This window comes from Lissotriton vulgaris, chromosome 3_1, assembly GCF_964263255.1.
Source record: "Lissotriton vulgaris chromosome 3_1, aLisVul1.2, whole genome shotgun sequence".
Classification (NCBI taxonomy): Eukaryota; Metazoa; Chordata; class Amphibia; order Caudata; family Salamandridae; genus Lissotriton; species Lissotriton vulgaris.
The window spans coordinates 1,851,203,666-1,851,228,295 of NC_141689.1; the positions used below are offsets into that span (position 1 = coordinate 1,851,203,666).

Consider the following 24,630-nt stretch of genomic DNA (forward strand, 5'->3'; position numbering starts at 1 on the left):
ATATTGTGTGTGAGAACAAGACTTGTGCCAGTCTCTTGTGTATGCTACTCTGCCAATTCATTAAGTTGAAGCGAAAAAGGAGTGAGAAGCAGAACCCATATGCATAAGAGATGGTCCCCTACCATATGCTAACAAAGACTAAGAATAGTGGTATATCTGTTCCAACAGAGAACAAAGGGAAGTTCAACTAAGACTTGGGATGTCTAATTACGTTTCATGTCTAGTTTTGCTTAGTAGATTAACGATGGTAAGTTTTTACATTTTTCAGTGTCCCATTTAATCAATGTAGTTCAATATCTTTTATTTCCTAGTGCCACCAGCACAGCGGACATACTAAGGTTAGTACAGTAAATACAACAGAGGGTATAGACAGTTCAGGAAAGCTATGGGCAGATTATATATGCTCCTGGGAAACCACTTTGGAACAGTCAAGGGAAAAACCCAACGTCTGGGTCTACCTAGGAGTGTCAGAGCAACAAAACATATGTTTGGCTGTATACAGCCAGCTGTAGAATATTGTTTGAAAAGTCTATGTAGGAGCGCCAGGGACTAGCCTTATGCAACTAGCCATGGTATGTGCTCTAAAGCAGGGGATCCCAACCTAGGTTGCCTGCCCCCCACAGGATGTGAGGTGGTATTTCAGGGAGGGTGTGTGAAAAAAAGGGAAAGTATGTACTGTATGCATAATAGGAATCCAGCAAGACTTTTGTAGGGGTGTGAACATTAATCAAACATTTCCTAGGGGTGCAGGGCATAAAAAAGGTTGGGAACCCCTGCTCTGAAGAATCCATATGGGAGCAGCAATGGGAATGGGAATATGCAACTTAGTACATGCTCTAAGAAGTCCACACAGAGTAGTATTGAGCACCCCACAGAATGGGCATTGTGTAACTAGCCTAGGTATGTGGGATGAGGGGCCTGTCCAGGAAGCAAGGGTGCAACCCTGTTGGAATGAGTAGTGCAAGCAGCCATGATATGGGCTTCAAACCAACAGTGGTCTATAGTTTGTGGCATTAACCTGCAAGAGAGGAGCATCCAATACAAAGGTGTAGATTCAACACTGTCTCAATAATTGTTTTTTACAGATAAGTCTTCTGAGGGCGACATGGATGCATTTTCTAATGAGGAACTGAAGTTCCTGTCAGTGTACATGTCAATTGGATGAACAATGTTGCGGAAGGGAATAGTTTGGGATTGAATGAGACTAAGGAGGAGGAGCTTTAGGAGGGAGAGTGATTGAACAATATAGACCTTATCTTTAGGTCCACCTAGTTGGTGTTACTCACAGGAGTGGCGAGGTCTGAGGTGAAAGGACAATGGTTACTAATTCTGAAGACAAATGAGGTTAGCAGAAAAGAGGGTATAATAGATACGGTGATAACCGGGTTTGGGTCCACGCCCTAGGACATCATACCCAAGAGGAGAGGTAAGTCACTACTTGTACTTTGGAAAGTATTTTTGGGTCCCACCCAGGAGTGGTTTATCTGGAGTATTTAGAGTTAATTCTTTTTTAGTGTTTCAACTGAGAACAATGAGTAAGTTACCATGTTTTAGACAATCTCTCATGATGTAGTGGCAATATGTATAATAATGCTTAGTTATTCTTTGATTTCTTGCTGGGAGAGGTGTGGTTTGTTATCGGGCCAAATTGGAGAGGCACCCTTTTACTCCTTATGCCCTTCGCCAAAGGATGCTCAGGATTTGGGATGCCCTTGGGAAAGCAAAGAAATGGCTTGCAAAAAAGTGTAGGTTTCTACACTTGAAACACAGAGAAAGGCGAAGCAATTTAAACTTAGCAAGGCTGGGTTTGACTGCACAGACCTGGCTAACCCGCGGTGATCAGCCTGATGAAGGGGGGGTCATTACGAGTGCAGTCACCCCGAAATGAAGTAACAGATGCTGAGCACTACTTAAATTGGTAACTGTGTCTCTAACCCCTTCCTCCTTCTAGCACAGAATACTCACAAGTATTAGAAACCTGACTAGGGGCGGAGAGGCCCAGCTTGTTAGCTGATGACATTTGAGAGTAGCATGGACAAGTGGTGCGCATTGAGCCCTGTGCCGAAGAGAAGCTGTAAATCTATAACAAAACTATTTTGCATGCCGGGTGACAAGGATGTTTAAGTTTGAAGTACTGCGCCGCCTGTGTCACTGGTTCACACAGACCAGCTGACATTGACCAATTGTGAGTGCTGAGGGCCCCTGGGACTTATTCTCATTGTGCCCCAACATTGTTGGCTCAAAAGAAAGACCTGAGAGGTTAGCAGTGTTGCGTTCCAATGGTGACCATGTTAGAGTTGTCCACATCATAGCATTTTGCATGGGCCTGATTTGTGGTAAGACTCTTATTGGTCCGTCACTACATCAACTCACACTCTACCGAATCCCATACAACAGATGATATAGAGGTCTGTAGTGGGTGGTTTGCGTGTTTATGCAACATGATAACACATTAGTACCTACACCTCTTTGAACAGCAGGTAGCATACAATCCTGAACTGAAGGCAAGCGGCTCTGCTCCTGTTAGTAGCACTGTCTAGAATGAAGAACCCTCTTATTGTTGTTTAATTAAGAAGTGTCTGGGAACAATAAGTCTATCCAGTCGCAACTTGCAGCCTCAGAGAAGGCAACATTTACATTGTAAAATCTGAGGAGGGATTCTACTATCATTAAGTTATCTACTGACACGGTCAAAGCTTGTGCTAAGGAGACTGCAACATATGTGAAATCCATTCAAGCTGACCTCGCTATGTTCCAGTCCATACTGGATGCCGTTGATAGGCATTTAGAGTCATTGGAAGATTAGCTAGACAGTGTGAATCCAGTTCTTGATTATGATCAGGATCTATGCAATGTGCAGAAATAAATTGTGGAATTGGAAGATAGGATCTGAGGGAAATTCACATTGGGAAAAAAAACTTGAAACAGAACCATTCCTCTCATCCTTCCTAGTGGAATTTTTGCAGCACAAGCTCAGCTCTTTGCTGAAAATTCAGTGAGCTCCCCATTAGGTTGCGTAATACCCGAAAAGGTCCCTTAGCTAACTGTAGGCAAGTTACAAGTAGTCTGCACCTAGGCAGAACAAGACGTTTGACACTTATCTTGTTTCCCTTTAGTTAGTTTGCCCAGGTTGGGTGTTACCTATTTTCTTCTCTTGTCTAGATTCCATTTTCTCTCACTCTCATATGCCTGGAGGCCTTTTTGGCAGGTTTGTGACCCTTCATATTAGGCTAGGCTGTGACTTTTAGCCTGAGTTGACTATTTCTGTGTTGAATGTCTGGCCAAACAGCCCAATGCATTATTACAAGTAGAGGGGAGACCCCGTTATTTGTGACAGTGTCTGTCTTGCCGTGCTTTCTTCACAATTTCTCAGACAGACAACTTTCTCTGAGATGATGTGAAAAATGAAACATATATATATATATATATATATATATTTCACCAATGCCAGTATGAGCAACGGTCCAGGTCAGGTCACCAGCAGACCTCTGTATTCGCTCCAAATCACCTCTCGTTCTAAGAAGTTCACCCAGACACTCAGAGCTTGCTTGTAATCCCTTTATTTCAGCAAGTGAAAAGTCACGATGCGTTTCACCATTACGGCTTGTTCACGCACGCCAGACCAACACATGTGGCCATTTTTAAAATCCCAAAACACACCCTCAGTGAAAAGTCATGTGACAAACAAACTATAGGCACGGCGGACATCTTTGTCTAGGCAGTTACTTCACTGAAAATGTGTAATGCATAATGTGTGTAGAATGCGCTACTTGTTGATGTGCTTAATTTGCGCCCATACCTACATTCTTTTCCACATATTACAATTGTAAATTGTATGATTATACATTTCACAAGAAAGAGGGATTTAATATCCCAATTTTTTTTTAAAATCATTACACATAATTCAAATACAGTGATAGTCGATGTCAAATTCATACAGAAATTAAAGTTATTTACGCAACAGCACTCGTTACGGGATATTATCAATCATGTGCATCGTAATAATGCAAGCTCTTTTGTCATTGGCCTTTCATCTCCATCATTATGGAAACTGTGATACAATTGGTTGTAGCCCTACATGCCCATATCTTGCCCTAGTGGGCCAATCGACTACATTATTCGTATCCCTGATCTTGCTGTCACGCCCCAGTGGGCCATAAAATACAGGTAGCATAATTTATACAAATAAAGTTCTTCTGGCCCGAATATACAATGGGTATGCCACAATTCATATTTCCAATGTGAAAGGCCATAATTCAATCATATATTATAGTTCCACAAATAGTCCTTGCCCCAGTGGGCATTTTGTTCCAAAATAAGAACCTCAAACGAGTCTGTGCCATCATGGTATTTTCATGCGAACTGCCTCATAGTCCTCCAGTGCCATCTAAAAAGATTAAAATATTTAAAATCAAAACAGATGGCTGACACTACACCTTACATGCTACAATATTTTAAACATTTCTCATTCATGTAGGTGTACAGATAGTTCTTCACTCATATTTAACCCAATCGGGGGCAGGCATTGAAAATCGATGATGTACTTAGATTCAAGTTTTCTTAGTGATAACTCATAATTACCACCTCTCACACCCAGATCAACACAGTCTATTACCACCATGCGCATCAAGGTTTCATCCTGCATGTGTATGTCAAAGAAATTCCTAGCTACGGGGTATTGTTTATTGTGGGAGCGGATAACTGGCAGATGTTCTAGCACTCTTTTTTTGGCCTCATGTTTGGTGCTTCCCACGTACCATTTGTTGCATGGACACATCAGGACATAAACACTGTAGGGGGTGTTACAGGTAAGTTTTTTCCGAATGACAAATTCTCTGGTAGTTCCAGGAATGGTTAGGACTTTACAGTCTTCACTGTATTTGCATGATTTACACTTCCTACAGCATTTAAATCCCCCAAGGGCTTTGTTGTCCTTCTTGCCTAGTTTGGTAACATAATTCTGGCTTAATTCGTCCCGTAATGTTCTCCCTTTTCACACCTCGTCCTCCCCGCCATGGCTGCCTGCACTCTGCACTTCTAGGACAAAGGAGGAGAGGCAGTTTGTTAATTGCTGTCTGCATGCTGCACCTCCTCATCCCCGACCCGACCCTACCCTACTTAGTTATTTTGACTCCGTAATGTAGCCGCTCAAAGGCTAATGTTTGGCGAAATGTATATTTTGAGCAGTTTAACCTCGCCAGGGACCTTGAAAAAACAATTAGTATCAGACACCGTCTGAGCCCACTTCTGTTGGGTGTCAGATGTTTTGGTCTGTCCTAATATTTACGTAAATAACAATTAGATACCACTAGTTTGTCTGATTTCTCTTATTGCACCACTCAACCCAATCCAGAGTGTCAGAGCGCCTTACATCACACATGCACATTGGCAATAACGCATATGTTTCAAAATCAATTTAGTGGATGTTACATAAGACCGGGTTACAATTTGAGGATTCACTTATCCTTTGCTTCATAGTTCACTGTGCTATAATAGAAGGATTACAATTTATGAACTGTAAGTAACGAAAGGATCTTTGTGTTATAAGGAATAACCTACTTACCCATCCATATAAAATAAAGATCTATCATCTGTGTGTCACATGATGTTCTTTGTGGGAGGCACATTAACCCTACATGCTACTTTGACAAAACTGGAACTAGACAAAAACACCTGTCTCTCCAGCAAGTGCATTAACCTCCAGAGTTATTTTACCATTATTATTCCCTCAGATTTACTGGGTACTTAAAGATCTATGCAGCAGGCACCTTAACGCCATAAGATATTTTAGAATACAGACTTTGCAAGCAATTAAGCAGAACAGATACACTGCCACGTTTCTCCTTGTTGCCAATTTCTTTCTGGAAGAGTTTTAATAAATAAATGTGTGATCTGAGGCCTAGATCTTGCGCTGGGGTTGCAACACGTTTTGGTACAACACAGACGTAAGATCTAACTTGTTAAATATTGTAATTTGCTCAAATGTACTCATGGTAGACCTCCTTAACATATATGTGGTCTTAAAATCTGATGTCATTTTTTGTGATAGTCACTTACATACTTCCTAACTTGGTTAGTGCCCCACTTCTTTTTTTAGGATTTGTATCCTGGTGGGAAAAGTACAATGGAGAATTAGTGTTGGTGGTTGTAGGAGGCTGGTTTAGTATATAGTGTACGCTCAGGAGTGATGCACCTTGCACTTATCCAGACAACCCTTATGGTGATTTTAGTGGTCTTTGATAACCATAGAAAGCTCTCAAAGTGGTAGCTGTGTAGAGCAACCTTCAGGCTTATCTTGAAGGAGTGTAAAGATTAGATGAAAAAGAACCACACAGTGTTTATAAAAATAGATCTGTTTATTATGCAACACAATCACTAACAAATTGGCATATCTCCTACCAAGAGATATCAATAATACACACAAGAATACTTCAAAATAATGAAGTCAGTAGCACAAATATACACTGGTCTCCAGGGGAAGACCAACCCATATACTAAGAAAGTGGAATATAAACTGCAAAGGAGAATGGGACTTGGACCAGAAGACTCAGAGGAGCTGGGGACACAAGGAACCACCCAAGGTAAGTACCCAGGACCCCCCGGATGCTGTGTGCAGAGTGGAAACACAGCCACGTGCCCAATGGAAGTCAATGGAGAAGTCACAGTTGCCGTTTTAAAGAAGAAGAACCCATCCCAGAGAACTCAGAGGAAACCCTTTGGAAGTTGCAGACCCACCCCACCTGGAATCAGGTTACTTGCACTAGGAAAGCCAGGTGCATAGGGTGAAGTGACATCGGAACCTGCCGTAGACGACAATAGAAGACTTTGAAAATGACTCTGGAGAAGCCTGTGAAATGGTTTTGTGGAATCCAAGAGTAGACTCTTCAAGAGGAGAACCTGCAAGCAGAGGGGACAAAGTCAATGCCACTTGGAAGTGGCCAGGAGGCATGGAAGCACAACACCCACCTATGCCTGGAGGTTTAGGAGTGAAGACAGTTACCTTGTCCCTGCACCTGTGAGGACCAGGCAATGCTGAAGAAGACCAGGAGCTGTGCACAAGCTGGCATTAGGACTTTCTGGATCTGCCACTTTGTTAGCGAACTCTCTGATAATGTATTTTATACACCATTAAACCATTTCTTCTGTTAGGTGTATTGGTTTGCCTATTTTTTGTTTGCTTCTTTCAATAATAGAGTTCCAATATGCCATCAACATATGTTTGTGACCTGTACAACTCTTCACATGTAGCTCATGTAAATTTATGCACATAAAATGTAAAGCACTCTGATACCTTCGGGTCTAGCTAGCGCTATATATAACAAAAAAAAAAAAATGGTTGCATGTCCCCATCATACCATTACATTTCTTTTGCGTGGCTCCCGTGCTCACTGGAACCAAATGACACCTAACTGAACAGCCCATGTTAGGGCAAAACTGGTCTTGGGTTGCTTGCATCCTGGTTCAGGGAGGACCTGACTGGGCAGTTCAGACTAGACTGTAGTGATTGGAGCAACCTTAAGACTGATTTGCATATCGCTGTGTCCAAACTGGGTGTTTAAAATAACGATGGACTGAGATGCAGTCCTAGTAATTACCTGTGGCTGAGATTAATTCAAGCATTCCATCCATCAACTTTTTGTCTATATCCTAATATCCTCTTCAGCTATTGTCCTAAATCTCGATTGTGTTTTCCATTGAAAGTGCAAAACATCCTGAAACACCTCATACCTCCCTTTTTTTTTACTTCACAAAGGGAAGTGGCCCCCAGGGGACTCCCCACCCCTTTTTCGAAAGTGTTACCACTCAAACTCAGGAGTCACTAATCTTTATTGTTTTTCGACCAGATTGCTGTTACAAAACATTGTTACAGCTCATACTGATTTTGCAGTTTAGAAGGGGCGCCTACAGCACGCTCCTTCCTCATTCCAAATCTGTTTCCATTTGTACATGGTTAAAACTCTCATTTTGCGTCCTCAAATGCACCTATTTTACAGTGCAGCATTTGTTACCGAAAAATAGGTTTGTACATCAGGCTCCCAGTGCTTTAATTTGTGTTGAGATTTATGTGGCTTGCACAAACAGATGCTTTTGTCGATGAGGCAAGGCTAGCCTTTAGTCACCAGAGTTAATGCTCAATTTCAAAGCATTTGAACATGATATATTTGATGTTGTAGCAGGGGCAGTGGACCAAGCAGTGATAAGAGTTCATCATATTTTTAATTACTACCAGTCCTTCTTCTAGAGGAATGAAGAATGATTGTAACAGAGCTGATTCAGTTGTTAGTGGGGAAAGGTCTTGGCCATTGTTTTGTGCAAGTAGGTACCCTATTTTAGGTTTAACCTCAAAGCATTTCATTCTGGTTCTTAAAAATAAATTCCTTTCCCCTAAAGCTTGAAGACTGGTGCTGCATTTGGAATTCCCTTTGAGAGCCAATCGTTTGAGGAAACTCGTGCAATGCATCTGCCCTCTCAGCTTCACAGCATGAAATTACATTAGGTGGTTAGAGAGATACTCTTCAACATTAAAATTTGGAATTCTGTTTGCATTTCCTCTCTCTTTTTTTTTTAAAGCACTGGACAGGAAGGCTTGTTCACAGTACTCTGTGGTTCAAGACCTGGCAAAATGTCATCCCCATAAGTAATAGAATATGGACGGGGTCCTGACATACTCTTTCACTTATTAATTTATTTAGAAGTTTGCTGAAGTGCCACATAAACCCAGGAGCTATGTAATGCTTTGCCGTAATGTAAGTAAAAAAGGACCCACAGTAAGTAAAGGTGTCTTATCCTATGGGTCACTAGGTAATTTAGTAGCTATTTAGATGAAGCTATAACAGCATTCATTAGGTATTTAGAATTATTGGTGGACTATTCAGGCTGCATTTTCTATTCTCACAAAGACTTTCAGACATGTTTAAAGGGAATATTCACAAAGAACAAGTAGTGCTAAGAGTGTTGTAACACATTTGAATGATTACAGGTCTTTTAATCTGAATGCTTATGAGAAAGCAGATGATCTCCTATAAATAAATCAGGAGGACCACGTATATGAACAAAGAAAGGAGGCTTCCGAACCACATGAGGAGAAGACCCCACAGTATCTAGTTAAACTTGAGGGGTAGACAATCATTCATCAAACACATGACAAATAGTTGTTGAAATCAGAAGTCCTTAGTCTATTACTGGACCTGAATAATTTATAGACTCTGCTACCAATTATGCAGAAGGTTGAGGAAAAACTCCAGTGACAGCATTGACACTGACAAAATAAATGATAGTTGTAGTTTAGGGCCCAAGTTTAAAATCACTGGAGGCAAATAGTTAATCAGTGTGTTTTTGTGATGGCGAAATGAGATAACTGCATGACAGTACTGTCCTCTGATATACTATTTGCAATGTTCAGAGGAGATATGGTTTTTGCAGGCAAATTCAGTTTGACTTCCATAATTATACGTGCACCACCACCAATAAGCACATTTTGCTTAACTGTTTTTTTAACCAATATTGTTTTAGTTTTGTATGTAAAAAATATATTTCTGTGGCAATAACTACTGTATATTGTACTGTTAACGAATAATACAATTTCAATGAAAAGAAAAGAATCTCCATAAGATACCAGAACTCCTGCTAGTTTCAATTGTCTTGCTCTCTACCTATCCGTTTTAGGTGGACCATCAGCTAACTAGGTGTGATGTGGGTCTTTTATTTGAATATTGAGGCAGTTTCAACGGTCCCAGTGAATTATGGAGCCTATCAACTGGTATGGGGACATAGAAGGGAGTCTGGTTGAACACCTGAAGTGAGGGATTCAGACAAAGTATTATCAGTGTTTCTAATGTACCCCAGGATGTGCTGACCCTAATCGATAGACCTTTAAGTCAGCAGCACCCTTTCGTGGTACCTTTTGTAGCAGATCTTGTTTGAAAAAGATCCTCAGTACCCACACATTTTTGACACAGTGCTTACTTAACCTTCCAAGAAATACTTGCAAGAGTGTGTGCTCAGTGAATTCTCCTAGTAAATGGTAGAATAAGCCTCAAGAACGGCGCAGGCAATTCTGACTGTAACCAAAAAGCATTGCAGTTATATATGGGGATGGGTGTATAGCTAATGGGGGTCATGCACAACCGGACAGAACCCTAATTAGCAATTCAAAGGTAAAGCAACCTGTCAGTTGGTTAGGGCCCAATGATCCACCAGGCTTCAAGAGGTAATTGCGGAAAAGACAGGCTTTGCCAAATATGATTTGATTCTTGGAATAAGTGTCCCACTATCCAAAGGTCAAATGTATTGTTCTATATTTATTTCGAGTCAACTGACAAAAGCAAATGAACAGCTGACATGTGTTTCACCCATATGGTTGGCTCGAAAGAGCTTTTTCAAGGCATAAATTATACTGATAGTTCCAATCGTGGTCGTATAAGTTTCTCGTAAAGCATGGAAAAAGTCTCTGCAGCCAATCAATAAAAAAAATTTCAGTCTCACTGTGCACCATCTCGTTACAAAGTATGGGGTCTCCTTCAGTACTGTTTCCTGCCTGCACATCAATTGTAATCCAGCACAACCTGAACATGAACTCACCAGATGAAGTTTCCCAGACACAGAATGCAGGCTTTGATAGGGTCAGCCGCTGAGAGCTGATTTAATCTTATCGAGCTAGACATTCATGAAAAGAGGAGACAAAGCTCTTTTTATTTTTTGTTTTTAGCAAGTTAGATTTCAGAAGCCGAAAACAAGCCCAGTGGAGGGAGGCCAAATAGCAAAATAATGACCTTACCTAACACTGAGGATAAGCACTGTACAATTGAAGCCCCATATCCGGTCTGATAGGTATAGGAATCAGGATGAAGTCCTTTTATGACTAACGGTGGGACTCAACTGCACAGAGGAATGCTTACTTTAGGGAGCTGCAGTACTTTTTGAAGTGACATCGTTCTTTGCAAGGAACCTTCTTCTGTACTGTCTGGCAGTGTAAATAAGTCCCAAGAAAGAGCAGTTGTTGGATGGGCTTTTGGAATAAGCTACTGAAATGGTTCTCTTCCTTCCTCTCCAACCATAGCTAATTGATAGGAAATATCACAACACTTCACTATTCAACATGGGTTGGGAAGATCCACAAGGATGCAAACTGACACTGTTACTGTTTACCCTCTACTTGGGCACCTATAGGAAACTGTAAAAGAGTTTGGATTCCCAATACGCCAGTACGCTGTACCTATGACGTTGTCGATAACCTACAATTCCACATTAAAAATATTTTCTCAGGAAATTAAGCAAGGGATACAAAACAATGGCTTCCTTCTTACCCCCTCTCCCAAAGCAGACTTCATACTGGCAAAGCCAAAGCATTTAAACAAAGTTAATTCCTCTCTACTGGACGAACTCCCAGCGACTTTCTACCTCCTCTCTCCCTTAGTGAAACTCCTTTGTGTGCTCTGATAACGCACATCAATAAACTGGCCAAATCGGCCAACCTTTTCATTCATTCGCTGAAGAAAATAAAACATTCATTACTCGAAGCACTGAAAATAGTGGTGTATACATTTCTTATGTTTGGTCTAGACTACGGTAATGCTGTACTTGTTGGGAGGGGGCAGGGGACCACGATCTTCCTGCTACCTTATCTAGGGGGCTTTTTTACACCTCTGCCTTCTATATAAAACTCAAAAATAAATTAATAAATCTATTCAAAATGAAAATTTGGCCACATCTCACCAGTGCTTCCTGACTACCGATTAGAGCTCTACATCTGGGCTATCCCTTCTGTTTGGCATTTCTACTTATGATTTCCGAAGTGGGGACTTTGAAGTAAATACTTGCTTTTTCTTCCAAACCCTGTTAACTCCTATTCTGTGGCTGCTACCAGTATTGGAATGCCTTACCTCCACCGCCAAGGTCACATCTGGGGTTTTTTTCTTCTTCAAAAATTTGCAGACAGCTTATCAGTTTCATTTGTATGTTCATTAACTGATTATTGACTCTCCTCGTTCTGTCATACCCACTCCCCTTCCTCTACTTAGTTATTACTCTCCTCTCTTCTTCAATCCGTCCATCTACTGCATGTGTTTACTTGGTTATTTGTATAGAGCACTATATACAATTATACCTAAAATGTTAGTGCTGGATTTTTTTAACAGGATTTATGAAAGTGCGTTTGATCTCACAATCCGCCCATCATCCAGTGTATTCTTTAACTGAAGTAAAGTCTTCATTTATAGTTCTGTTATTTGAAAAGTTATTATTTTCACATTCTTATATAAGCATTCGAATCATCCTTTTATTTATTCAGATTCTGCCTTGTGCAAAAACATTAATTCGACAGAGCAGATGAGCAAAAGTTGCAGTATGCTCTCTTGTTAATAGAGACCGTGTTCCTTCACTAAGTAGAACTTATCCATAGGAAAGGTAAAGTATTGCTATAATATAAAGAAAATATAGCAACTTTTTTCTTTAATGCAGTCAAATGAAGAATGCATATTACAGGCAAATTCTGTGTGGGTGTTATAAGCATCCTAAATTAAAGACATTCATTGGCAAGGTCAGTAGGTATAGATTTAATGTGCTAACACATGCAGCTTTGGTACATAAGTACGAAACCCACTGAAGGGAACAAACAGGAATCAGCAGAAAGGGCTACCTTTATAATGGAGTCCATCATTTAGTTCAAAACAAGCACTCAAGTGGAGGTGTACGGTTACACAACAGTCAGTAGCTGTGAGACAAATACGTCACTGGGCCGAAGTAAGAAGTGATTGACAATGTCTCGAGCCAGTGGATGACAGTGGGTGGTAGAAAGAGGCAACCCAAAGCCCACGCTATGTTTATTGCTATCAGTGGGTGTCTTTGACATATTTTGACAGCTGCACTGTCAAAATGTAGACCTACAAAATTAACTTCTGCTAGAAATACAGTGTCAGCCAACTGATTTGCCTCAAAGGTTCCAGAATACTATGCACATGACAATGTTTTTAGAGCCTTGCAGCTGTTGAAAGTGTTATTGTAAAATTAACTCTGGGTGTCTGCACTAAGCAGTATCAAAGTGTATTCAGAGGCTGTCTATTAGTTCTGCTTACTGCAAAACGTAACATATGGTTTGCCATTAGCACTCGGTAGATTCCTAAAAATATTGTGACTAAAGGAAACATTATTAAATATTCATCATTTTTGTTTTAGAACACAGAACAGCTATGCTACTCTACGTAGAGAGTATCTATCCATGGTGGATTAGTGAAGGAAAGACGTATTTGAGGTGACCACAGAAAATGGTCTGTTTAGCAACTGGTCATATAAATTGAGTTTCTGGTTTTTTATGATATGGTCCCAAAGAAAGTTGCCTGAGCCTTTTAGCTCGATGATTGGATAGAAATGTAAACTCAACCAAAGGGTAATGTGAAGTGGTAGGGAAAAAGTTAAGAATGATTACAATAAAGTTTGGCAGAGCTATTTGTCTCACCTCCTAATAAATGCCCTAGGGCTTGGCAGACAGGGACTCTATTGCAACAAGCATTGGCATAGCCAATAGGTCTCGCCTTTGGGACCTTATAAGTATTTAGTTATGCAGCACAATATCCTTACTGCAACAACATTAACTGTTGCATGGCTAAAAACGTATAAGGTCCCAAATGCGTGACCTATTGGCTATGCCAATGCTTGTTATATTTTAGAGCGATGTTCCGACATCCCTAAATACTTGTGGTGGTTTTAGGTAATCTTTACACCATCCGTGGGCTTTGGGATAGATAGTATTTTCACAAGATGTTTAAATATTTGAAAGGTTTACTCGAAATTGAATAGTTTTATATCAGACATAATTTTGTGGCATACTCACATACGCTCAGCTTTCACATAATGTTTACATAAGGTGCAGGATTATGTACTCATTATGTTGTTGTTACTGGGAGCAAGTGCTCTTGATGTAGTGTGCGGTACACAGCATTGTTCTTACACCTAATGCAAGCACATGTTTAGGAGCTGGATGTAAACATTATGTCACAACTGAACACATACGAGTGCATAAAAAAATCTAATGTAACTCTAAGGATGTTGTGCTCATAGTTAATGTAAACATAGCTTCATGGTAGGCTTTTACTGTCTACTACCAGGTTAATTTCAAAGCGGTCAGTGATCACATGCACAAAGGAAGCATTATGTGAAAAATCCAATTGATGCGCCCTGTGGAAATACGATCACGCAGACAAAGTAAAGATTACCTTAAACCCCTCCAAATATTTGGGACATGGTAACAGCACTACTTAAACGTCGTACTCTTTCGCAGCCAGACAAGCATGTTCATAAATGCCTATGGAAATATTTAGGTGCATGATGCAAAAAATGTTTATGCACCTTGTTAAAAAGAGCCGATCAGTTTCTAATACACAAGTAAACACTATGCTCACAACTCTGCAAGTATTTATGCTTAGAGGGACATTTTGTTCTCTCTGCATATACATGTGAACGGTGTAAAGTGGCGCTGTTCAGTCCAAAGCTAAACAAATGCCTCAAAATGTTCCTAGACAGGAAAACACAACCAGAACCTCTTTGTGAAGTCCTTAGGGGGAAGAGGGGAGTAGCTGGGCGAGGGTGCCTAGGCTAAAACGTGAAGCGAGGGAAGCAAGGACAGGGCTGCAAGGGGGAAGATGGTGGGGCGAGTGTGTCAAAAGCAATATGAGGCAACATCACGGAGGGTGGAGGAAAGCAACAGGAGGGTGGGGGTGAAACACAGAGGGTGCTGGAAAAGAAGCAAACAAACTGGGAGGAAAAGCAATGTGGAGCTCGGGGAGGAAAAGAAAACATTGAGACCGCAATGGTAGGAGGTGTAGGAGGAACACACTAGCAAGAAAGGGGGCGACCCCACACTAAGGAGATAGCGGGGAAACACTTGCACTCTCATGGAGTGTTTAAAATAATGTGAACAAGACAAGCTATGGCCGCAAAAGTGAAAGTAATGGCCAGCGATGCGGAGGAAGAGATGAGAAAGGCAGATAGTGGTTGCGCGCGTGCACGCAAGCTTGAGGCCAGGAAAAGTTTGTGGGTAGCACTTTGAAAACCCCCTTACTAAAAGTCGAACAAGTAGTGCATGCGCTGCTCTAGGCTCGACCTAAAAATTATAGATGTCCCATCCTCCTTAATGCGGTTGGCGCATAATAGAAAACACCTGTAATAAGGCGGAAGGAGTAATTTATCTGCTAATCTCTAAGTCAGGCCCTTAACCCTTTAATTGCTGCCGACGGCCAACGGTCGTCACGAGCGCTACCTCCCCATTGCTGCGCACGACCGTTGGCCGTCGGGTCAGCATTCGTTCTCCGAACGTTCAGCACTGGGCGCTGAACGTTCGACGCTGGGAACGGGTTAATGCTGGTCTATTGCCCCCATTAAGAGTAAGATCTGAAAATCCCCTGGGTAGTTCAGGCAACATCATGGTATCTAAGGGTTAGTAGGGGCATCAGTGAATTACTCTTATGACGAGGCACAATCCAAATGGGTTTATACCAGTTGAAACCAGACAGAGAAACTGAGCAAAAGATGTTAGCAATATGGCTATTGTTACTTGGGAGATTGTTTAAAATGTGTTTTAGAACACTAATCAACGGCCTTCTGTTACCATGAATGAATGTGGTAATCAGCTCATAGAAAGAGGAATGATAGCAAAGAGAGAATGATTAATGTGGTTATCCTTGTATCATTTAGCAGAAAAGTAAATATAGTTAGGAGAATGCTCATCCTGAATGTATATCATTACCACTCAATACCAACAGGATTTGGTCCAGTTTAGCCACTGTATAACTTTCAGCCAGTTAGGCTCTCTCATTCAGGGCAATGGTAATGTCTGCACAAGTTAGTGGCTACCTTATTTGTAACAGAGTCTAAGCTTTCATAACTTATATCAACAAGAAGGTATAACGTTTCGTATAAAAAGTGAAAAATAGTGAAGTTCCGATAGATCATTGTCAAATGATCTAGTAAAGTAGATAGAACATGACACAAATATTCCTCAAGCTGATCTCAGCATTTCAACGCTTTGGACAGCTGAGACATGGATTCATAATCCCAATGTCATTGGGAAGCAAGCATTGTCATAGGATGACGAAGGACAAACTGTAATTAGATCGACTGTAGCCAATTTAAAGTCTCTACTTTCCACAGCAGAATTAGGAAGCTCTACTGCTAATTCAGTAATGCTTTGAATTCGGAAATAGGATCGTGCTAGGTCCTACAGGCTCCCCCCACAATCGCTCGACACTGAATGGTTGCTCTGCATGGTAAGGAGTGAGCCACCTAGCTTGCCACCAAGTGTGGGTGAAGGCCCAGAGTCCTCAATAAAATATATTTACCAGGTATCCAGTGAGCTTAATTTGCTGGCAACTAGTACCCGTTTTTAGCACAAGGCAGGCAGGCTGGGCCAAAACCAAGATGGTTGAGGTCGTGTGCCTCTGTTGTCTAGGTCCTTCCTACAAAGGCTGTGCAAACTGAGCCAAGTACACCCTTTACACATTTGATTTTCAGGGTAGCGGGAATGAGCAGTCAAAAGCTCCTCTGAGAGGTATTTTGAGGAGCAGAGACTCGCAACTCAACAGTTAACCAGCAGACACAATTACACATGGCATGTCAGCCAAGTGCTTGCTTGTATTAGAAACAGCGTTTGCAATGCAATAGGTCTCGCATTAGGAAAGTTTGAGCTATTGGTATTGTAAATGACACATTTTTTATTTATGTGTGTATTTTGAAAATAGCGAAATTAATAGCTTTGTCATTTACAATGCCAATACTTTTAACTTTTGCAAATGTGACACCTATAGCATTTGTAATGTAAGATGTTTTGTATTTATGTGACTTAGATGTATTGATATTACAAATAACAATGGCTTTACATTTTTTAAAATAATTAATACTTAAATAAAAGTTATTGTAATTTATAATGGCAATAGCTTAAACTTTTGGAAATAACGTTTGTGAAGATTATGTTCAGTCTATTTTATTGTGATTAAAATCCAAGGACAGAAGTGAAATATTAACATCTTTTTGGGACATTTGTAATAATGCTTGAAACATCGAGAGAACATATTTGAACCAGTTGTTGTTGATTGGTTGCACAGATTGATGCTGTGGTGGCGCTGAGTGGTGTTGTGGTGGCGACGAGTGATGCTGTGGCGTTCAGTGATGGTGTGGTAGTGCATAGTGATGCTGTGGTACCCCTGAGTGATGCTGTGGTGGTGCGATAGAGTGAGGGCGATGGATAGATAGAGGGAGGGCGATAGTTAGAAAAATAGAGTGAGTGCGATAGATAGATAGATAGAGTGATGGCGATAGATAGAGTGAGGGCGATAGATAGGCAGATCGATAGAGTGAGCGGGATAGATAGAGTGAGGGCGATAGATGTGGTTGTGTGTGTGTGGTTGTGTGTGTGTGGTTGTGTGTGTGTGTAGTGTGTGTGGTTGTTTGTGTGGTTGTGTGTGTGGTTGTGTGTGTGGCTGTGTGTGGTTGTGTGTGTGGTTGTGTGTGTGGTGTTTGTGTGTGGCTGGGTGTGGTTGTGTCTTGTTGTAAGTGTAGTTGTTGTGTGTAGCTCGGTGTGTAGTTGGGTGTGTAGTTGTGTGTGTATGGTTGTGTGTGTGGTTGTGTGTTTGGTTGTGTCTGTGGGTATGTGTGGCTGTGTGTGGGTATGTGTGGCTGTGTGTGGTTATGTGTGGTTGTGTGTGTGGTTATGTGTGGTTGTGTGTGTGTGGTTGTGTGTTGTGGTTGTGTGTGAGATTGTGTGTGTGGTGTGGTTGTGTGTGTCGTTGTATGTGTGTGTGTGCGCGTGGTTGTATGTATGTGTGTGTACGGTTAGAGAAGGATGTATGTGGAAGAGAGCAGCAGATCAGCACAGCAGAAGAGAACAGGTAGTTAAAGAAGGAGGCGGGTGGAAGAGAGCATCAGATCAGCACATGAGAAGAGAACAGGGAGTTAGAGAAAGAGGTGGGTGGAAGAGAACAACAGATTAGCACAGGATTAGAGAACCGGGAGTTAAAGAAGGAGGCAGCGTGGAAGATTGATGCTGTGGTGGCGCTGAGTGATGTGGTGGCGACGAGTGATGCTGTGGCGTTCAGTGATGCTGTGGTGCCCCTGAGTGATGCTGTGGCATTCAGTGATGCTGTTGTGCCCCTAGGTGATGCTGTGGTACAAAAGGGGGTGGTGATGGACGGAGCATCTGAATCAATCAAACACTCACACCCGGCTTGCTTGAATCCGGGCTGGACTGTTCCCATGAGGCACAGGGTCAGACTGATTTGCATATAGCCATGTCTGAACTGGGGTGGCAGAGTGGGCTAAAGAACGGTGATGGATTAAACCCAGATCTTTTGACTGGGTGTGAGTGTTTGATTGATTCAGATGCTCCGTCCATCACCACCCCCTTTTGTACCGCTTTTAGCCGCCATAAGTGTGGCAGGGTATGCTCAGACGTGAGTCCCTTGCTCACTTTGCCACTGGATTCAAGCAAGCCGGGCTGAAGACGGCTGGAATGCCAGAAACCGGTCCTCGGAAGCTTGTTTCTGGTCCAGGGAAGACATGGCTTGGCAGTTTAGGCTTGACTGTTCCCATGAGGCACAGGGTCAGACTGATTTGCATATAGCCATGTCTGAACTGGGGTGGCAGAGTGGGCTAAAGAACGGTGATGGATTAAACCCAGATCTTTTGACTGGGTGTGAGTGTTTGATTGATTCAGATGCTCCGTCCATCACCACCCCCTTTTGTACCGCTTTTGGCCGCCATAAGTGTGGCAGGGTATGCTCAGACGTGAGTCTCTTGCTCACTTTGCCACTGGATTCAAGCAAGCCGGGCTGAATACGGCTGGAATGCCAGAAACCGGTCCTCGGAAGCTTGTTTCTGGTCCAGGGAAGACATGGCTTGGCAGTTCGGGCTGGACTGTTCCCATGAGGCACAGGGTCAGACTGAATTGCATATAGCCATGTCTGAACTGGGGTGGCAGAGTGGGCTAAAGAACGGTGATGGATTAAACCCAGATCTTTTGACTGGGTGTGAGTGTTTGATTGATTCAGATGCTCCGTCCATCACCACCCCCTTTTGTACCGCTTTTGGCCGCCATAAGTGTGGCAGGGTATGCTCAGACGTGAGTCCCTTGCTCACTTTGCCACTGGATTCAAGCAAGCCGGGCTGAAGACGGCTGGAATGCCAGAAACCGGTCCTCGGAAGCTTGTTTCTGGTCCAGGGAAGACATGGCTTGGCAGTTCGGGCTGGACTGTTCCCATGAGGCACAGGGTCAGACTGAATTGCATATAGCCATGTCTGAACTGGGGTGGCAGAGTGGGCTAAAGAACGGTGATGGATTAAACCCAGATCTTTTGACTGGGTGTGAGTGTTTGATTGATTCAGATGCTCCGTCCATCACCACCCCCTTTTGTACCGCTTTTGGCCGCCATAAGTGTGGCAGGGTATGCTCAGATGTGAGTCCCTTGCTCACTTTGCCACTGGATTCAAGCAAGCCGGGCTGAAGACGGCTGGTATGCCAGAAACCGGTCCTTGGAAGCTTGTTTCTGGTCCAGGGAAGACATGGCTTGGCAGTTCGGGCTGGACTGTTCCCATGAGGCACAGGGTCAGACTGATTTGCATATAGCCATGTCTGAACTGGGGTGGCAGAGTGGGCTAAAGAACGGTGATGGATTAAACCCAGATCTTTTGACTGGGTGTGAGTGTTTGATTGATTCAGATGCTCCGTCCATCACCACCCCCTTTTGTACCCCTAGGTGATGCTGTGGCGTTCAGTGATGCTGTTGTGCCCCTGGGTGATGCTGTGGCGTTCAGTGATGCTCTGGTGCCCCTGAGTGATACTGTGGTGCCCCGGAGTGATGCTGTGCTGCCCCGGAGTGATGCTGTGCTGCCCCGGAGTGATGCTGTGCTGCCCCGGAGTGATGCTGTGCTGCCCCGGAGTGATGCTGTGCTGCCCCGGAGTGATGCTGTGCTGCCCCGGAGTGATGCTGTGGTATATTGGAAGGCGGTGTTGTCATCAAAGATGTAGTGGGATTTTCCCTGTTTTCACACCACTCCACCACAATATTGGGTGTTTGCCTAACAGACAGGGAGGAGATCCTCCATGGGAACAGGAAGCTGATATACAAATGGCAAAAATTGGCAGGCGGCCAGTCTCACATGGCATGCATGATTCAGGAGTATTTGGCAAACAAGGGTGGTGGAGAAGCTATCTGCACATCTAACCAAAAGGCGGAACAATTTCCTGGTGGTTTAGTATTGTATTGAAGGAGATTAGAGAGGTATAAGGTTCTGCCCTAAATTAAGAGCTATCAGAACAAGAATGACAGCTAGAGAGGGGGACAGCGGGAGAGAAGGAGAGAAAAGAGTGGCAAAGAAGGGCAACAGCGAGAAAGAGGCGATAAAAGAGACACGACAAGGTGCAAATGATAGATCTTTACACTAACGCACCAAATGTATTGCAGGTATACACTTGCAGTGTGAAGGTCGTAGGTTCGAGCCCAAGTGCGCCTCCCAGCCTCTCATCCTTGTGAGGTCCGTACACTTTGCACCATTCAGTTGAGTGATAAAACACCAAACTCGTCTAGAATAACAATAAATACTACTAAGTGAACAAGCTCTCGGCATTGTTGTGGCGGGGGGGCGGCCGAAAAGCACGGATTAAAAAAAAAAACTTTAGAGTAAGTGCGGCGTGCCGCACTGCTTAACAAGCTCTCGGCATTAGCAATTAGCAAACAAGGACTCTGAGAATATGTTAAGTAAAATTTGCTTTGTGGAAAAAACAACAGTTTTGTAAAGATGATACCTTTATAAGTCTAATGAGTGCATCAGCTGGGAGGTGTTTGGGCCACTGAGCTGCCTTCTTTCTTTTTAAAGTGTTTGGTAAAGCGCTAGCCAGTAACCAAAGCCACTTCCCAGCGTTGCAAAATGTGAACATTATTATACGTTCAGCGCTTTATAAAAATGAGCAATGTAAAGAGTAACGAACATGATTTGGAACTTTGAGGTATTTTGAAATGCTTTAGTTGTCCCTGCCTCGATTTTTTTGTGGCACTTTTCCAGGCGGCTTATCATTTTAGGATGCCAGAAGTCCTTTTATTGACTCCCGCCTAATAACGCGACCTGCCACTCTCGTGTGGCCATAGTCCAAGGCATGCCGGGCCTGCCTGGCTGTAATGAATGGGGCCAGCAGCTGCCAGCACATGGGATATCATGCCGGGGAGCCCTGATGTCCCGGGCATCATTAGCACTAATGTGATCGCCCGCCGGGTACACATTTGCATTGCAATATTAAACCACTCTGGAGCTCTGCAGAGTTTGCTAGGGGTCTGTTTGCCTTCCTTTGAATTTGCTGACACTGCTGCCTGATGGTTAATTGAGACAGCACAGCCCACTTATCCTCTCCCCGGGTTTTCAGGAAATAGAAATTCACCACCGGGTTCTTTGAAGAGGGCTTTTCACAAGCAAGTGCAAATTGTTAATTTCAAATGCCGTCACTGTATAAACTATAAACACATTTCTGCCCAGTTTAAACAAGCTCTCTGCATTGCTGGGGCCGGGGAACGCACTCCTAGCGGAAAGCTAGAGAAACAACAGCGAGATAAAGTGAGGATGGAAGAGAAACTGGGGCAGTGAGAGGGGGAGAGAGACGGGCCTCTGCAGAGGAAAAGCAACTTGTGACTTGAGCAGAGAGTGACAGACAGACGCGGACAGAGCAAAGTAGGGAGGGACAGTGCAGAGATAACAATGGACTGCGCGGATTTTAAATGAGGCCGGGGGAGGAAGAGGGCAAAAACTGACACATCAAGAGAGAGGCAAAAAGGGTTGACAGATGGGTCTTAGCAGTGAGAACACAATGCAAGAGAGACAGCTAGAGAGGAGGACAGCGGGAGAGAAGGAGAGAAAAGAGCAGCAAAGAAGGGCAACAGCGAGAGAGAGGTGATAAAAGAGACCGGACAAGGTGCAAATGATAGATCTTTACACTAACGCACCAAATGTATTGCAGGTATACACATGCAGTGTGAAGGTCGTAAGTTCGAGCCCAAGTGCGCCTCCCAGCCTCTCATCCTTGTGAGGTCGGTACACTTTGCACCATTCAGTTGAGTGATAAAACACCAAACTCGTCTAGAATAAGAATAAATACTATTAAGTGAACAAGCTCTCGGCATTGTTGTAACAGGGGGGTTGGGGGTGGGGGGGGGGGCCCGAAAAGCACGGATTTAAAAACAAGTTCTGCAGGACACGTTTGCATTGTTCTGTCAGATGTAGGGAGGGGGTGGGCAGGCTGATTAGCTGCGGAGCGGATCTCTTTGAAGTAGCTCACGGCCTTGAGGCCGTAAAAATTAAACCAATTAGGGGGGAGGTGGGAGGGAGGCTGATAGGCAGAAGGCTTGGGGCAGATGTCAGATTAGAGGGAGGGGTGGGCTGCCTGCAACTTGAGCGACCATATGGAGAGGGAGGTGGGTGGGCATGCCTGCTGGGAGAAGCTTGTGTGAGGGAGACTGGGTTGCCTTTGATGATCGAATGCAAGCTCGTGCACGAGGAGCTTGTGGTCACGTGGTTCACGTGAACTGTTGAAATCCTCATCGTAAAAAGTCAGTTTTGTGGTTTGGTTGCAATAGGTCTCTCTGCGAGACCTAAAAACCTAAGTACTTTACTAGCAAAGGAAAACACATACTGCATACAATTAATGGGGTTAAGCTTCAGGGTTCCACAAAACTAGGGGCAAAGTGTGAGTGCACGTCTTCTTTATGTGTGCAGTGTGTCAGTGCCAGGCCTCATATCAGTTTCTATCTTGCTGCTGAGTTCAGTTCAGGATTTATTATGCCCTTCAGTGTACTTCTAATGCAAGACATAGTCTCTCAACACTGCATCACGTGTTAAAAAACATAATATCTCAAAGTTACTGGAATTCTGCAGTTAAGATGTATTTTACCCGAATCCAAAAGGTCTGACTTACATTTTGAGTCCTGACAGTAAACTAACAAAACAAAAAAATTACAGTGTATAACGCATCTATGAGATAAAGAATGTTATGTACTTCTGAGATATAAAGTAGTGTCTCGTGCACTACAATGCAAGCACTCCATGGGAGGCAGAATGATATGCCAGAGAGCTAATTGTATGATCTGAGAGAGATATACTCCTTGGGTAGAACATAGTTCATTCTATGTATATTTGGAAGTAGTGGTAACAATAGTTAACCGGCAACTGCAGAATCAAGCCTGACCTAAAACAACTTAGTGTGTTAAGCATTCATTATTGAAATCTGCAATGGCATACAGATCACAAGTTTCTCATTAAACTATAAACTGAATACCCTTAAATTGGGTTATAGAAACACCTCTGATTTACCACATGCAGAGATGCAATAAACCGTAGTATGATGTGCTATAAAATATTGTTCATATTGTTGTTGATTTTTAAAAAAAATATATTATTAGTGTTGATGTTACACTTTAAGGAAACTTAATACACCCTGTACACTGCACCTGGCTTGAACCTCAGTGGTAGTAAGTTAAAAAAAATAATTTCCCCGGACACATCACGCTCCTGAAGTTCACATCGAATTGCAGGCAAAACAAATAGAATACCAAATGCAAGAAACATCACACATATCATTAGGAAGTAAACGCCCACATACCAATGACAAAACTTAACAGGCATCTTTAACAGTGGCCCTATTCAAAAACATCAGCACTTCAGTGTACCTGATAGCTCCTGGATCGCCTTAGAGATGTTTCCTCTGAGCACACAGTTTGCTGTGTTTCTGTGGGGGAATTAATCAGTTTTGCATTCATTTGCTGTCTCCCAACCCACTGTCTCTCTTGTCTACACATAAAGAAAGACTGTAGTACCACCTAAACATCAGGTAACTTGGAGCAACAAAAAGTGCTCACCTCTAGAACGTCACTGAAGACAGTAAGTAAGAATATGGGTTAATGTTGAGACATGGGCAGGGTAGAGTCTTCTACATTTTAAATCATTTATTTCTAAACTGGAGCCAATCTTAGACCCTAATCCCTTATACTGCTCCCTTTTCAAAAACAAAAAAATCCAACTCTGACTAGTATGTGAGGACCAAATCACAGGAATTAACTGTGCAATGTCGTTTTTCTAAGTGCTTTATTTATTTAGTGTCTGCATCTTACTTTACAGTTGAGAGAGTAATTATTACAGAAAAGTAGAATAATAGTTGGAGAGCTTTAATGTGACATTTATTTTTCAATGCAGGCAACGCTGGACACGGTATGACTGCCCCACCGCGATAGTGTTTTCTTAACTGTCAGGAAGAGTATTCAAATGGTGCTGTGTCCTTAATTAAAACCCAAGCGGTGGGATGGTTGGTGAAGATCACACTTACAAGTGTTCGTGCAGGGCAGTACATCTTACTTCCAAGTATCTTTCTTGTCACTGCAAATCTGAATGTTCTGATGGTACCACCATTTTTTACAGCCTCTAGCATGCCCCCACTTCCTCAAATGACCTTGATCTCCCTTTTTCTCCTACTTAGTCCTGGCTGCCTGCTGCCATTGCTTCCGCGGCACTGCACTTGTCCTCCTCACACCTCTTCGTTGATCCAAACAACAATACAATAGACATTGTGGAAAAACGTAATTTTATAGCTTACAATATCAGTCAGTCAGT

General features: G+C 42.7%; 1 protein-coding gene across 1 annotated transcript in view; it reads left to right on the top strand.

Moving 5' to 3' along the window:
- LOC147728534 (DNA excision repair protein ERCC-8-like) overlaps window positions 1–24,630 on the top strand; it is a 64,296-nt gene that overhangs the window by 839 nt on the left and 38,827 nt on the right. The gene's annotated exons all lie outside the window — the stretch shown is intronic.